Source organism: Myotis yumanensis, unplaced genomic scaffold (genome assembly GCF_028538775.1).
Source record: "Myotis yumanensis isolate MYYU_CA2020_CCGP unplaced genomic scaffold, mMyoYum1.0.hap1 SCAF_15, whole genome shotgun sequence".
Lineage (NCBI taxonomy): Eukaryota > Metazoa > Chordata > Mammalia > Chiroptera > Vespertilionidae > Myotis > Myotis yumanensis.
Genome location: NW_027223766.1, coordinates 10,143,673 through 10,160,446, shown reverse-complemented (window position 1 = coordinate 10,160,446; position 16,774 = coordinate 10,143,673). Strand labels below are relative to the sequence as shown.

General features: G+C 46.0%; 2 pseudogenes; both read left to right on the top strand.

Moving 5' to 3' along the window:
• Window positions 1–4,817: 4,817 nt before the first annotated feature.
• On the top strand, window positions 4,818–5,245 carry LOC138993476 (ATP synthase F(0) complex subunit C1, mitochondrial pseudogene; annotated as a pseudogene).
• Window positions 5,246–9,223: 3,978 nt separating this feature from the next.
• On the top strand, window positions 9,224–13,668 carry LOC138993475 (mortality factor 4-like protein 1 pseudogene; annotated as a pseudogene).
• Window positions 13,669–16,774: the final 3,106 nt, after the last annotated feature.

Genomic DNA, 16,774 nt, shown 5'->3' with positions numbered 1-16,774 from the left:
ATGCCTGGGTTGTAGCTCAATCCCCAGTGTGGGGTGTGCAGGAGGCAGTCAATCAATGATTCTCACTTATCATAGATGTTTCTCTCTCTCTCTCTCTCTCTCTCTCTCTCTCTCTCTCTTCCTGAGATCAATAAAAATCTATTTTAAAAAATTAAATTAAATGAAAAGAAATATCCCCTCCTACACAGGACATGGCCTCTTTACTATGGGCACTTTTTCTTCCTCGGCTAGTCTATCTCACACACCGTCACATTATTAAATTCCAACCTTAACTTGCCTGGGACCCACAGCGCAGCCGCCTGAGAAATCGGGCTACAAGAATGTCCCAGAATCACCCCTTCCCTGCCTAACGCGAGCGCGCAGAGGTTACCGGCAGTTCTCATTTCCTTCTCTCCAGATAATTCCCCCAAAATAGATCACCCACGTGCCTCACTCTGTAAACTTCCATCATGTTCTTTCAACCCCGAAACCTAAATCAGTACGGAACGCTCCCCTGGGGGTCCTGTGATGGCTGAGCATTCCAGTTTCCTATGGGCCACTACCTTACCAGATAGCTAATTCCATTTATTATCAACCAATGTAATGGGTACCTCAGTTTCGCCAGCATCCCTTCCATCTTGTTTGATAATAGCATCCCAAATTTATTTTGGGCAACTGCCTACACCCATTTCAAGTCATTCAATGAGGGGCTGCCAATCAGCAAGGGTGTGGGGATAGGACCCCAAGTTATGCCAATCAGACTGTCTCTCACAGGAATCTGAGTTTGGCACCCGGGGACACCTCGATAGAAAACTGATAGAATCAAGTCACAGCAAAGAGAGACCGCCCATGAGGGCCTTAAGCAGCTCGGGGACTCGGGACCTCCCTCAGTCCTCCCTTTAATTCTGTGAGCAATCGTATCCTTCCATTAAACCCTTTGGCTTGTTCTGCTGATTAGCCAGAATTAGAATTTGATGCTTGCAACCAAGATACCTTAGCAGATAAACTCCACCTGTGTTTTCTTTCTGCTGTACTGGATTATTAAATTTGTTTCTTCATCATAAATGTAATTCATGCACATGAGTTCAAAACTTTTCCAAATGGTGCTTCCCCCTGTTCCCGCTCCCTGGAGGTAACAACTGCTAATCATTTCTTGTGTTCCCTCCAGAAACTTCTGTTTCATTTATTAACAGCTCTGACTATTAGACAGCTCTTTTTTAGGCTGAATTGAGATCTGTCAGCCTGAGGGTTCCATTCATTTTTGCAAGTTCTGGATTCTGGGAACCATGCAACTGGCTTAACTCACAGCCTTACAGGTAGCTGACAATTACCATAGGTGAGTCCCCTCTCCTAGAACCAGACACTCTCAGTTCCTTAAGTATCACGCAGGGGGGCACAGTCAGGAGGCCCCTCATCATCCTGGCCCCTTTCCTCTGAATACACATTAATTGCCGTATCGTCCAGAATTGGGGCGCTCAGAACTGAGCACGCTGTTCTGCAGTGATCTGACTGAGCCGAATTCCTGCTGCTGGCCTTGTCCTTCTTGTTCTCCTGTAAATGCAGCCTGAGATTCCTGAGTAACCTCTATTGGCAGTATTATCATCCCATTGACCTTCCTGTACACACACACACACACACACACACACACACAGAACAAAGCCACATCTCCTTGATTCTGAATTTCTACTATTTGCTTTTTGAACCCCAAGTACTGGAACCAACACGTATCATACTCAATCTCTCTAGTGTCAGATGCACGTTAAAATTGTAGGCCTTTACTCAATGGAGTATTAGCAATAAGCTTTCCATTCCCAACAGTGTCTCTCCTGACAACCCGATCTTACCCTGTAAGCCGAACCTCTGAACACTGAAATATAGCACAACCTCCACATCGCTATCAAAAGCCTTAGATTATTGCACAGCATGTGGCTCCCCGGTTCTACTTCTAGGGTGTTCTTTGAAACATTGTTCAAGAACATAACCCCAAAGTACAAAAAGCCTAAATATCTCAAAACCAGGGACTTGGTTAAATACATCAAAGTCCAACCATATGATGGATTATCATGAGGTTATTAAAGATCACACTAGAGAGGAATAATTAAAGATGTGAGAAGTTGTTGATGCCATATTGTTAAGTTTACAAAAATTACAAAACATTTGGGGTAATAAAATCTCATTTTCTATGTATCTGAATGCATAGAATAAAGATGAGAAGGATGTACACAAATTGTTGCAGAGCTTATGTCTGGGTAAAGGGATTTTAACTGATTTTTTTTTCTACCTTTAGTTTTACCTGTATTTTCAGTTCTGATTCTATCATAAATATTACTTTTATAGCAAATTATTTTTAAAGTAAGGAAGAAATATGACATCGACACCTAACAGAATGATCCAGAGTACAACATTGGAATTTTAAAAATTAGGTTTAAGACTATTAGGTTATCTGAAAGTTCTTGTGGTTTTTATTTATATGTCCACGCCTGAGTCAAATTTATGTGGATATCAGTTAAATCACAAGATAGTACACGTCATGGACCTCCAGGGTCCTTTGGAGACACTTGAGGTGGCAAGTGCTTAATTACAAATACAAGGGTTGTCTACATCAGATACCTCTCACTCATACCTTTAGGGCCAGTCAAGTTCCATCAATGAGTGAAGCAGGCAGAGGGTAAGAGTGGTGAGGAACCAGGTTTCTCAGTGCCTGTCAGTTATTGCCATGGGGGAATGCAGGCCACATGTTGCCAGACCTTCCAATTTTTTCAAGAAAAGTCAAACGTCGAGATTTTTCTTTTTAAAGTAAAGGTTTAAGTTTTTAAAGTTTGTGAATTGTCTTTAACAACAGTTTGAACCTGAAGAGCCCTTTACCCTGCACCAGCTTTCTCATGGTGAGTGTTCACGTGGTCTGTCTTTTCCAATCCATTTCCTTATAACCTTTCAGTGTTCTTACATACCTCTTGTAGCAGCATCAAGTTGGCTTTTGTTCTTTTTATCCAATCTGACACTCTCTGAGTTTTACTTGGAATATTTAATCCATTTCCATTTAATATAGTTACTGATGTGTTCATGTTTAAATCTACATGATTTGTTTTCTATTTGACATATCTGTTTTTAGTTTTTTTTTCCTCTCCTTTCTTTTCTTTGTGACTTTATTTTTCCTCTGTATTAGCTTGTTAGTTACATATGCTTTTTACCATTCTTTTAGTGGCTACTCTAGATATTTCAATGTGTATCATTGACTTATTATTATTAATATAAAATACACTTCCATATAGAGTACTTTTACCACCTTCCCAAAAATGCTAGGACCTTAGAGCACTTGAACTCTATTCCTCCTTCTGCCTTTGTGTTTACAAGATATTATTTAATAGAATATATATATGTACATAAATATATAAATATCTATATAATAAAAGCCCAAGTGACCATTATGGCAGAACAACCAGAATGACCGGTCACTATGATACGCACTCAATGCAGACACTCAATGCAGGAGCTGCCCCTGGTGGTCAGTGCGCGCCCACACGGGGAGTGCTGCTCAGCCAGAAGCCGGGCTCACAGCTGGCCAGCACAGTGGTGGTGGCAGAAGCTTCTTCCACCTTCGTGGAAGCACTAAGGAGCAGCAAGCAGGCGGGCAGTAAGGAGCAAGGGGTCCTGGACTGCGAGAGGGATGTCCGACTGCCACCTTAGGCCCGATCCCCACGGGGAGCGGGCCTAAGCCAGCAGGTGGACATCCCCCAAGGGGTCCCGGACTGTGAGAGGGTACAGGCCAGGCTGAGGGCCCCCCCCTCCAGTGTATGTATTTCGTGCACTGGGCCTCTAGTATCCTATCTAATAATAGACAAACATGGTAATTGACCATACCTTTGCTACGCCTCCCATTGGCTAATCAGTGTGATATGCAAATTAGCCGCCAACAAAGATGGTGGTTAATTTGCATACGTAGGCTCCAAGCGGTGGAACAAAGCCTGACGGCCCCAGGGCCGGCGGAGCAGCGAGGCCTGACGTTTCCAGGGCTGGCTCCAGCCGGAACTCGGCCAGAGCGAAGGCCTGGGCCCCGGTGCCAGAGGCAAACCGGTGCCAGCAGCCAGGGGAAAGGAAGGCCTATTGCATGAATCTCTTCGTGCAACAGGCCTCTAGTAAATATATAAATAAGAGAGAGGAGTATATACCAAAATGTTAAGATTTTTACTTCAGTGTGGAAATTAGGGTGATGGATTTTTTATCTATATATTTGCTTTTTCAACAATAAGCATGTATGTTGTCCAAAAAAAATTTCAAATGGACAAAAGGAAAAGGAACTTTTTCCTCCGACCCATCATGCCAGAGTACTCGCTCCCTGTTCAGCCTCTGTGCACAGACAGACACCTGTCTTCCCACTGGCCAACAGGGTGAATCAGAGTGTGGGCTGGGCTGGGAGTGAGTGGGGAGCCCCTCGGGCTGTGAGGCCTGCGCAGGATCGCCCAGTTCAGGCTGGATGATGAGACCATGCAGCCCAGTTGAGACTTGCTTATTAGCTTGTCCGTTCCAAGAGCTCATCACCATGGGTCACTCTACCTGGATGATCAGCAATATCTAGCTGTGGACGTGAACAGAAGTTGTGCAATGATGGGAGCAAATCCAGAGCCTTCCTTTCTCAAAGCCAGTAGATGCTGCCCAAGGGGCAAGGCCCACAGCAAAGATAGCATCAGGCACACATTCACAGTAGCTTCTTCTCCATGCTGCCTTCTCAGCACTGGCTTTGGTCCAAGTCATGGGGCAGACCAAGTTCAGTGTCACCCAGCTAGTAAGAGACAAAGCCTAGCTATAACCCAGGTTGAGAATCTATAGGTTAACTCACCATGCAATATCGCCTCCAAAAATTAATCCAGCCTTCCTACAGCAGCTCCCCACTCCAGGTGGCCAGACGGGAGTTCCAAACCAGTGTTGTCTCCCGGGACATTGACACAGCGGCCAAGTTTATTGGTGCTGGGGCTGCCACAGTGGGTGTGGCTGGTTCAGGGGCCGGAATTGGAACAGTGTTTGGCAGTTTGATCATTGGCTATGCCAGGAACCCGTCTCTCAAGCAGCAGCTCTTCTCCTATGCCATTCTGGGCTTTGCCCTGTCTGAGGCCATGGGGCTCTTCTGTTTGATGGTCGCCTTCCTCATCCTCTTCGCCATGTGAGGCTCCGTGGGGTCACCTACCCGTCCCTGCTGCTTCGATTCCAGGCCCGGTGCTGGAATGTGCCCATTAAACACCAGATTTCTCTAAAAAAAAAAAAAAAAAAATATTTTAGCCCAGATATCTCCCAGAGAACAATGTGTAACTCAACTGGAAAACTTAGGGGAACCTTCCCAGAGAAAGTAGCATTTAGGCTGAGACCAAAAGATTGGTAGGAATTACCCAGCCAAAAAGAGAGGTATATGTGTAAAGACCTGGAAGAAGAACTGAAAGAAGTTCAGGAATTGAAAGTATTGAGATTAAGTGGTGAGATACCTTGTTTGAAAGCCTTGGAGCATGAATTACTATTAGAATGCTTTTGGCTGATGCCAGTTACACAAAACCGAAACTCACATGACTGAACGATAAAGAAATTTCTCATTTAACATTACAAGAGGTTCAAAGGTGGGTGGCTTCAGAGTTGATTCAGTGGAGCCAGAATCTTTAGCTCATTGCTCTGTCTTCCCAGCCTGGTTCTCCTCACGGTCACAAGGTGGCTGCCAGCAGCAGCTGGAGTAAGACTCCTTTGCTGATGATGGTCAATGACAATTATCAGAAATTATTATGTACTGGGTGTGTGTGAGTGGAGGGGGGGGGGCGTTAGTTCAGATTCTCTCTGAAACTGGGGGTAAAGTGTTTACATGACTAAGTAGAGGTGTAGTTGGGAAGGGGGAAGGGAGAATGATGATTATGTAGGCAACCAACACTACCCACTACATCATGCTAGAGTTTGGAATTTTTCCTAATGTCACTGGGAAGCCATTGAAGAATTTTAGCAGAAACCTGCTTATTGGTGGGGTGGTCCTCCCTTCCTTCCTCCCTTCTCTCCTTCCTCCCTCTCTCCAACCCTCCCTTTCCTCCTTCCTCTAAATCAGGAGTGGGGAACATCTGGCCCAAGGTCATATAACGCCCTTGAAATCATTTGGTCTGGTCCTGCCAAGGCATTAGGGGTGAGTTAATGAATGTTTGAGCAAATATAGCAGGCTAATTTTTAAGTTGGTAATTTTGTATGGCCCTTGAATGATGTTATAAATATCCAAATGACCCTTGGCAGAAAACAGTTTCCCCAGGCCTGGTCTAAATGGATGGTTAAATTGTGCACATTATCCTTTTTCCTTAAAAATTCAGATCCAGAATTCCTTCTCGACTTTATTCAGGACCTTGGAACTAACACAATTGAGAAATATTCCATTTCTTTCCAATTTGGAAGCACTATAAATCTGAAAATTTCAGGACTCTTGTTTTACCATTTTAGTGCAATACATAGTTAATTTGAAACCTTTTTTATTTAGTGCCCTTGTACTTTGCATATGCTTTGTTAAATGCCTGGCATACCATATATGCCCAAATATGAATGATGACAATAAAATTGTGCCATGGGCTTGCCATCCCAGCTGCACGATACATACTTTCTGTGAAACATAAGATGATGGCATTATGGCACTCTCATCAATTCTGACAATTCATGTTAATGAAAGAATTTCACCCTTTGTTTATAAAATATTTTTTCTTTTAAAATACAATTAAATAAGCACATTGTAAAATAAATACTATATTAAAGAGCATTCTTAGGGATTTAAAAAATATGTACTAGATACATGTCAATCTCTCCACAATAACTTTAATTCTCACAATACTTTTTGTCTTGGCCTCCTTTTATACCCATAAAATGATAATTAATTTTGCTTGAGCGCTCACTAGATATCTGGTACTACCCACTCTATGAATGAGTGCCTTTGCTCTTCCCCAGGAACCCCACGCGGTGAGTTGTTAATATCTCCCTGCACAGACACAAAAACTAAGGCTTTTACATGAAGTAAATGGCTTTTTCAGAATCTGACAACTAGAGAGAGGAAGATCCAGCTTTGGAGCCTGAGTTCACGCTCAACTGTTTCTCTTTACTTCCCCAAGGAGTTCATTACAGAAACTGTGCGCTTTTCTTTCGCATGCCTATTAAATTGCAGTCCGAAGTAAATTCTCAGTGATTGGCCTTTAATCATAAACAAATTCAACACATGTTTATTGACTAGTTTGTGCTAGATGCTATGGTGCAGGGGGCATACAGATGTACAAGAACTGGGCTCCTTCCTGCAAGGACCATGTGTTCTGGAAAGGGGCCGGGATGGCATACAAACTATGTTCATCACCGGGAATGCCAGGCAACGTAAACTAAGGCAGAAACTCACGTCTGTTGAGCATTCTGCTCTGTGCCAGTGACGGTGGATACTTAACTTATGTGATCTTATTTACTTTTCTGACTTTGTGGAAAGGAATCAGAGACTTAGCTTTTTAAGTAATTTGCCCGAGGCACACATATAGGAAGCGGGAGAACCCAACAAACCAGGGATTGAATGAAACTTGGCCCTAACTCTTGCCTCAAGAACAAATAGAAGTCCAAAGGAATGAAAAGTCACTTGAGTTTTAGGGGATGAAAGAAAGTATGATTGAAGAAGAGGTGGTCTTTGGAATGGTTATTTTAAAATTTTTTTAAATCCTCACTTGAGGTTATGTCTTTTATTGATTGTCCTTTTTTAGAGAGACAGAGGACATTATGGGGGAAAGAGGGAGAGAGAGGGAGAGGGAGAGAGAGAAAGAGAGAGAGAGAGAGGAACCTTCTTGGTGTACAGGACAATGTTCTAACTAACTGAGCCACCGGCTAGGGCTGGACTGGTTATGAAGGAAGAGAAGATGGACTAGGGGATCAAGCAGAGAGGGCACCGGATTGGAGGAAGAGGAGAGAGGCAGGACTTGGGTGGTGTGTTTCAAGAATGGCACAAATGGAGGATGTGACATGTTCAGAAAAAGGAAACATACTTGAGAAGGTGGTTGGGTTCCTCTGAGGAGGCCTTTCTCTTGGTAGGTGATAGGGAGATAAAGGCATGGGCAGGCCAGTGATGTAATCAGACCTGCATTTTAGGAAGATTGACTTTATGAGCTTCAGGCTGACTCAGAGCTGAAGTACTCCTGCTGTCGTCCCCCCCCCCGCCCCCCCCCCCCCCCGCCACCCCACCCCACTCCCACCCCCGCTGCTTTTTCTCAGCCGCTCCCTCTCCCAAGCAGTGAAAGAAACCAACAATGATAAAAACAAATGCTGTTCAATGTGAACCCCTATTGCTTCCTCCTTTAAGAGTTTCTGCCTTTCATCTCCCCTCGAAGTCGGCAAAGAAACATCCGTTCTCAGGGAACATGGCTAATACCTGTATAAAAAAATTAGATCCACTAATAATAGAGAAAACTAATTAAAAGAATCAACATCAATTAGTAATGAAGGGGGATTGGTTTGGGTGGGGGAGGTGAAGAGGGTAAAGGGGGGACAAATGGCGATGGAAGGAGACTTGACTTGGGGTGGGGAACACACAATATAACGTACAGATGATGTGTCATAGAATGGTACACCTGAAACCTATGTAATTTTATTAACCAATGTCACCCCAATAAATTCAATTAAAATAAAAAAAATGATCACCCTTAGTACTTGTGAGGATGTGGTGAGGTGCTTGGAGCAATGCAAATTGATGAACACTGTCCAAGAATACCACCTGCAGGAATTCACGCAAAGGAAATCATCTATGATTAAGATAATGATTTATACCCAGAGAACCTCACCACAAAATTACTGAGAATAGTTAAAAATCCGAAACAATTCTGTCATCAGATCTTAGAAGAAAGGTTAAGTATAATAAGGTGCAGCCATATGATAATATAATGATGACTATAGTAAAGTTTAACTAAAAAATAATTGTGATTATATATGTAATACTTGTAAGAACATCCTTGTTCTTAAGTGCATATTGAAACACTAAGGTGTAACAAAAGGGACAGAACATATGTAACCTCCTAAAATCCTATATAATAAAAGCCTAATATGCAAATTGTCCCCCTGGGCATTTGTTCGACCAGGAGTTCGACCGCTTGCTATGATGTGCGCTGACCACCAGCAGGCGGCGTGGAACTTGGCAGGCATCGGCGACGCGGTGCTGGCAGTAGGTGGCAGGAGAGGCGCTGCCAGCCCCGCTGGGCCCTGATGAGAGCAGGACCACGGCGGGATGGTGGAGCAGGTGAGGGGGCGGTGCCAGGCCACGGCAGGGTGCCAGGCAGGGCTGCGGGGCTGCAAGGCTGGGGGCACGAGCAGGGGCCGATCTCTGCAGGCCACCCCGAGGGACCCCACCCATGCATGAATCCATGCACCAGGCCTCCAGTGTTTCATAACAAATAACTATGTCAGCACAAATATAAATAGATAACTAATGAGAGCAAGAGAGAGAGAGAAATGCACAAGAAAGGTATACGAGAGTTCTTTGTACTAATTTTGCAACTTTTCTGTAAGTTAGAAATTATTTCAAATTAAGTTTTAAAAAAAACTCCAAAAATCAATAATGTTGGAATTAGCTATCTAAGGTAATGAAAACTCAGCTGTGAAAAAAAGAACACCTGTATTTGAAGCAACAGTCACAAATGCTCCTCTCCATACACAAACATACACATGAGTTATAATTAATCATAATTACTAACAGCATTTATCATTATTTGGTATTATTCAACTGCATAAAAGTGCCGTCATTTATTTAACCAGTAGCTGCCAAATGAAGGTTGCTTCCAGATTTTCCAATTATGACTAATAACGTATTTCATCGAATAAAAGACACATTGCTTGTATGCTACCTCCTCGTTATTTTTTGTACCAAAAAAGAAAGAAAATGCACCCCGTTTCTGAAAGGCTGGAAAACGTGCGTTTGGGAGCCATGAAATCGGTTCTTCCTCTTCAATGCCCAGGAGAGCTGTGGTCTGACAGCTCAGATTAGTCAGGAAAGGCAGCTTCCCTGGGGCCCTGTGGTTGCTTCATCCTCCAGGATGAGTCACAGAGTTCTTTGGGATGTTTCAGAACCTAAGAGCCATTATGAAGATGAAGATAATACCTTTCCTGACTAACTTGTTTTTCACTTTCACTAAATGTTTACTAAACACCAGTGTTCTGTGTCATTCACAGTGTCTGTTACAGTTTAATGGGGAGAATAAATAATTGTTTTGCCTGCGGAAATCAGGTATGGCTAAGGGAGAGAGGGGGAGGAGAGAGGGCAGGGGAGATGGAGAGGGAGAAGTGCAGGAGGAGAGGGGGAGGGGAAGGAAGAGAGAGGGAGAAACTTGATCTTGTGGGATTTATTCATTGAGCAAATATTTATTCATCTTCTACTATGCCTGAGACTAGGCTAGGTGCTAGGGTTGAGTAGGTGTTTTTAAGGTGTTCTTGGGAAAAGGACATCCCAGGCAGAGAAAAGGTGTGTGTGTGGCGGGGGGGAGTGGAGGTAAGAGTTGTGATGCGAAGAGATGAGAGTATAAGTGTTTTGTGTATTTGGGAAACAGGGAATAGTTTATAGAATGTGTGAGTTGCAGAAGATGAGGCAAAGCATGGGGTATTATATACCCCACTTAGTTGGTGAGGAAACAGGTTCAGAGAGGGTATGCAATGTTCTAGGGCCCCACAGCAAAGAGTGCTGCACTGTCTCCACTTTCTCCAGGGATGGGCTCTTTAAGAGAAGGAGGCACCATAACAAGGAGGTCTCACCATGATGCTCAACACGAGCTCATTGAATGAATGAATGAGTGAGTGAACTACAGAGAATGAATGACAGATCCCCTCCTGGAGCCCACAGGGGTGGGTGAGTCCAGCCTCTCAGAACTGCTTACATCATTTCAGCCCAGAACTAGATGTTTCCTAGAGGCCTACATGCCCAGTCCCCGGCCCTGCCTTGCCTGCATTGTGCAAGGATGTGGCTTCACTGGTCTGACCACTCTAATCTGGAAGCCCTGCCAGGCCCCCGAGAAGGGAGCCTGAGTTGGAAGGACAGGCAGTGCCTCCTAGGTCCTCAGGGTAAACACACACGGGCCTGTTCCAGGAGCCGCCCCTGCTGCTGAGATTTCCCTGGAGCATGACTCTGGGGAGCTGGTCTAACCATGTAGGCAAATCTTGTTTCCAAGGCAATCTGCTTAATGAGCAGGATGAGAAGGGCTTTATGGGCTGTGAAAGGCTGCAAGCACAGGAGGGATTACGCTGTGGTATTGCTGCTAATCTTGTGGAAAGAGTTCTAATAGGACATGCAGTAGTCGCACCATTTGTCCCCTGCCCCCATTTCACAGATGAGGACAGTGAAGCCCAGAGAGGGGCAGAGACTTGGCCATAGTCACCCAGGGCAAGGAGATCAGGAGTGGTAGCGTACTGGAAAAAGCTTGGGTGGCAGGATAGCCAAAGCTGGGTCAAATATGCCAGATTGAGGGAGCTTGGGCAAGTTAACTAACTTCTCTAAGCCTCAGACTCTTCATCTGTTAAATGGGGATAAGAATCATTATTTAAAGAGTTGTTGTAAAGATCGAACAAGGCAACAAGTGGCTGGAAAGAGCTTTACATGTACCTGGAATATAGAAGGTGATGAATAAATATTAGCTCTTATATCATCACATCATCATCATCTGTTGGCTGAGCTGGGACTAGGATATAAGATCTCCCAACTCCCATTTTATTTTCTACAGTCACTGGGCTCCTTGAGTTCAGAAAGATATCAGCTTACCCTGGTTCCATTCATTCATTACCTATTGAATGACTATCTTTTATGTGTTAGTCAAAATGCTAGTTGCAGAGTGGACGTGTGTGTGGAGGGGAGGGGACAGGTGATAAGGTATAAAAAGGAAACATAGTCTCTGCCGTCAAAGTGAGGATGCCCTGGGGGCTTGGTGTATGGCCTGGAAGAAAAGAAGGAAGAGGAGCTATTCCTGTATATAAGTGGCAGACCCTTAGAAGGTGGAACTAACTCCAGAGGTCACCTTTGGAAATTGAGGAACCCACTTAGAAACCTGGGTAGATCCAAGCCAGTCCAGGGTCTCCTACAATCACCACAAAACCGCCTAACAAGAACAAAACCACACACACACACACACACACACACGCACGCACACGCCCATGCACATGCACACAACTAGCTCTGATGGCAGGCACCCTTGGCCAGACTGCTTCATCCTCCGACCCAGGGACTGGTGGGCCCAGGTGGGCCTCTGTGGGGAATCCGGGGACCCAGGCCCATGCTCCTCCTGGGACTCCACTCTGCACTGTCACCGGCTCTCCTTTTCCGAACAGAAACAGGTTCATGCTTCATTGTGCAGAGCAGCAGGCGTCCATGGGAGAATCACATCAAGACAACATCTTGTCTCCACCCTTGTAAGAAGCGAGATAATGTTTGTGCAAGGACGGGAGGTGAGGCTATAAATGAGGGCTCTGGGCGGGAGGCCAGCAGCTGCCAGCCTTGCAATCAGGCCGCGTCGAAGTCAGGGAGATCTCTGCACGTGCACGGGCAGCGGGTTTCCTAGCAGCAGCGATGGAAAACGACTCGAGATCGGGAGAGACAGGGAGACGAGTTGAGCGAGGCTGTGACCCAAGCACTTCCGTAGACTCTGTGTCATTTAGAATTTGCCGCAGTCACATTTGACAAATGGAGACAGTTAGACTCAAAGTGTAAGAAACCTGCCCCAGACAATTGATCATGGAACCAACCCTAAACCAATACCCAGAAATCAACACACGTGGGAAAAGAAAAATGGGTCTCTGGGCTGATTCTTATGACCCAACAAACCAGAGTAATGAGAAGAAAAAGCAGGCTGTCCACAGGAATCCCATTTATTTTTCAAAGCCCAGCTTAACGAGGGCCTTCACCTGCTTGATCACAGTAACCAGGACATCTCCCTATTCTAAATTTTTAACTAAGTTTTTTATATTATTTTCACTGTGCGTATGGCCCCTACATCCCGATGAACTGCATGCCCTGTTAGCAGGGTTGACGGACAGGCGAGGGCTGCTGGGATGGATGGGGTTCCTAAGGAAAGAGGAAGAGCAGTGAACCAGGTTGGAAAACGTGGGACCAACATTCAGAAGAACCTGGTTCAAATCCCAGCTCCCCCAGCTGCTGGCTGTATGACATCGTGCCCTTACTTAACCCTTCTCGTAAAGATTCCCGAAGAGCTGAAACCATGGCGGGTTGATGACTGGGACTTAATTACCCGCCAGAAACAGCTCTTCTATCTTCCCGCCAAGAAGAACGTGGATTCCATCCTGGAGGATTATGTGAATTACAAGAAACCTCGCGGGAACACGGATAATAAGGAGTACGCTGTGAACCAAGTGGTGGCCCGGATCAAGGAGGACTTCACTGTCACGCTGGGCACTCAGCTGCTCTACAAGTCCGAGCGGCCGCAGTCCGCCGAGATCCTCGCAGACCACCCCGACCCGACGCGCCATGGCCCAGGTGTACGGAGCGCCGCATCTGCTGAGGCTGTCCGTGCGCATTGGAGCGATGCTGGCCTACACGCCGCTGGACGAGAAGAGCCTGGCTTTGTTACTGAATTACTGCACGATTTCCTCAAGTACCTGGCAAAGAACTCGGCGACGGTGTTCAGTGCCAGCGACTACGAGGTGGCCCCTCCCGAGGACCACCGGAAGGCCGTGTGAGGCTCCCTCCGTGGGGATCTGCAGCCCTCCCTGTCCTTAGTCCTCCTGTACAAATGCTGACCTTGAACATGTTCGTGTATAACTGAAAAAAAAAAATGGAGATGTTAATATCCTCCTTACAGTTGTGTTCAGAAGAGAGATAACATAATCACTATCATTAGCACAGCGCCTCTTACGTGGAACTTCCTTTCGCCTTTAGGTTGCCACATGGAGGGGCATCAATGCCTGTAACACTCCTGGCTGCCTCATGGCCCCTCACTCAGGCCTCCTCCCCGCTGGGAGCAGGAGGAGTGAATTGCCTGGCAAATTTGGGAGTAGGAATTGGGCATATGTACCCTATTGACCTTTCCTCTGGGATCCAGTTGCCACTGGAAGTGTGCATTCTGCCTTGTTCCTCCAACCCTTACTTTTGGGGGGACACACACGACAGGGGGAGGCCAGCGCTTTCCCACCGCTGCCAGGGCCAGGTGTTAGGTGGGCGGAAGGACAGCCACTGTTGCCATTAAACCTAAGGCCAGCTCTCCAGTACTGGTTCTGTTATCTGATCTTCCCTCTATTATTTCTAAAGGCTCAGAACTGGGTGGGGGAAAGATGAGGGTGGTGGTGGGCGATTTAGAAGCTGCTCTAATCTGAACATGGTCCCCATCAAGCATTCAATAAATAGGAGCCACTAATTGGCACCCAAAACAAGCTTCTCACACTTCTAGTGCTGGCTCTGCCCCTTCCTGTCCTCTTAGGCGGCTCCCACTCACCGGCACTTGTCCTAGCGATGCCGGCCTGAGCTCAGCCATCCGGGGCCGTACCTTGTGATAAAAGAGACAGGGGGGAAATCCATTCTAGCATTAATGTAGGTTGAGGAATTATGAGTGATTTTTATCATTTTCTTAAGATTTTTGCATTTTTCCATGTTTTTACAATGAGCCTATTTTAATTGTTTTGTTTTTTCAACATTTTAATTGATATTTTTAGAGAGATAGGGAGAGGGAGAGAGAAACATCAATGTGAGAGAGAAACATCTATTGGTTGCCTCTGGTATGCACCCAGACTGGGGATCAAACCCACTACCTGGGTATGTGTCCTAAGGCGGAATCAAACCTGCACCCTTTAGGTGCATGGTTCAATGCTCAACCACAGCAGCCAGGTGTATACAGTGGGGCCTTGACTTACGAGTGTCCCAACGAATGAGTTTTTTGAGATACCAGCTGTCTCTCGGCAGATTTTTTGCATTGAGTTGATAGAGTAATTTGAGTTAACGAGCTCCTTAACGAGCTCGGTCTCAGAACGAATTAAACTCATAAGTCAAGGCCCCACTGTATTTTAATTTTAAAATCAAAGGAAGGTGTGATTAAAAATAAACCTCACCTGAAAAAGAAACACATGATTTTACAAAATAATTTCTAGGTCTTTTAATGATACTTGTTGGGGACCTACTATGTACAAGGCGCTGGGCCACCGGCTGTGGAGGGTGCGCAGTGTATGTAAAACATGGTCCCTGTCCCAAAGGGATGAGGCAACGTTAACAACCACGCGCTGCATCTGTAAGTGGCAGGGCTTGAGCAGGGAGATATGTGAGGACACAGTGGTGACTAAAATGAATCTTCAGTGTCCACGTCAATAAAGTTGTACTGAGGACCTCTGTGCCAGACCCTGCTCTAGATGCTGAAGTTACCAAATCAAATAAGAAACTATGTTTGCCTTCCTGTTGCTCAGACTGAGGGGTAGGGTGGAGGGGGTGGTAATTTATAGGCAAAGATAAAGGTAGGCATGGGAAAACCCAGGCGCACAGAGGTGGTGAGATCCGGGAAGACTGCCTGGAGGAGAACGAGCAGAGTTTGCCAGATGAGAAGGGTGGGCAGGGACGGAGGAGCTGAGAAAACGATTGGGTAAGCAGATAACTAAAGCCCTGGGATATTTCAACAGCTGAAGACCAGTGTGGGGGTCAATAGGGAGGTAGGCACCAAGTCATGATGCCTAGGAACTGTACTGCCCAAATGTGGACTTGCTTCTGAAGGCAAAGGGGACCCTAAGGAGTATGACATGATCGCATTTGCTTTCTCGCAGCTGTGTTGGGGATGGAATTGAGGGGACCAAGACTGGGGACAGGGAGACCCTTCGTATGGATACACCACATTTTGTTTATCCATCTGCTGGTGGACATCTGGGTTTTTTCCCACCTTTTGGCAATTGTGAATAGTGCTGCTATAAACATTCATGTGCAAGTGTTTGTTTAACTGCTTTTAAATCTTTTGAGTATATGTCTAGGAGTGGAATCGCTGGGTCATATGGTAATTCTATTTTTAACACTTTTTAGGAACCGGGAATAAGTTTTTGTTTGTTTTGAGAATAATAGACGAGACTTGAGCATGTGAATGAGCTGAGGGGAGTCCACTGGAGAGGAGGAGGCTGAAGACACAAGAGAGGGGAGATCACTGATGGAGCAGGGATCTGAAAGGGAGCCAGTGGGAAATAGCAGGGGCTGGTAGGCCTGGACCTGCTGCTCACCCCTGCCGGGTGCCACTCAGTGGTCCTGAACCTCAGGTTCGTCTTCTGCAAAATGGAGATAACGCGCCCTCCTGCTGGGATTTCATAGACAGGGTGTGTGAAGTGCCTGGCGTGCTAGCGGCTCCATACAGGGCAGCTCTCCCTCTTGCTTCATCGAATAGAGATTTGAAAGATGCGTTGAGGAGGGGGGTGGAAGCATCGACGGTGAATAAATAAAAGGCTCACCGAGCAGCAGTGAAAAGACTTACCTGAGAGCCCTCCTGGGGCTTGCAGGCTGCTTGTGAAGACAGGATATGAAGCAGGGACCGTCAGCCACAGCAAATGCAGCTCTGGGTGCCCGGGGAGGAGGTGTTGCCCTTGTTGGCAAGGAGATTGCAGGAAGCCTGATAACTGGAGGAGGAGGGAGGTCTTGACTGCCAGGCGGACGGGCTTGGAGTTTATTTTGTAAAGTGACGAGCAGGTGAAGGCTCTTCCCACAATGGCGCAGCCTCCAGTTGAGCAACACAGCAGTGGAAGTGAAGACACCTGAGGCAGCTCCGGCTGGGAGCCCCAGGGCTCTGCCTGTACCCCTTCTGCATCCCCGGTGGTGACTCCCTGGTGTCGG